The sequence below is a fragment of the Orycteropus afer genome, unplaced genomic scaffold (genome assembly GCF_000298275.1).
Source record: "Orycteropus afer afer isolate SDZICR_OR568_19922 unplaced genomic scaffold, OryAfe1.0 scaffold00532, whole genome shotgun sequence".
Lineage (NCBI taxonomy): Eukaryota > Metazoa > Chordata > Mammalia > Tubulidentata > Orycteropodidae > Orycteropus > Orycteropus afer.
Window position 1 is genome coordinate 5,142 of NW_006922119.1, and position 501 is coordinate 5,642.

Below are 501 nucleotides of genomic sequence, written 5' to 3' on the forward strand. Positions count from 1 at the left end.
ACAGTACTGTATTGTCAGTGAAGGCAAACATGGGTATACAGGTGGATAGATGGGTGGACAGGCTGAACTAGTAGGTATGTCTATGAAGCAGGGAGGGTACCCAAGACCATGTATAGGGTTGGCAGACAATGGTCCTATAAGTGTAACTGAATTCCCAGGTATAGTAGAGCTGACAAGGGACAAGGTTGTAGTCACTTCTTGGTCACAGCAAGCTACCCAGAGGGATCAAGTAGTTGAACCTGTGGGCTCAAGACCATAGTCACAGGGGGCATCAAGTTCAATTGACATAACATACTACACAAAACATTGTTCCACCTCCTACTTTGGCGAGTAGTGACAGGGATCTAAAAGCTTGCAAGCAGCCATCTAGATGCAATGATGGGTCTCTCCTTATCCAGACCAAAGAAGAACGAAGAAAACCAAAGATTCATGGAAACAATTAGTCCTAGTGACTGATACACCATGCAATCCGCAGCCTATACAACTATGACCAGAAGAACT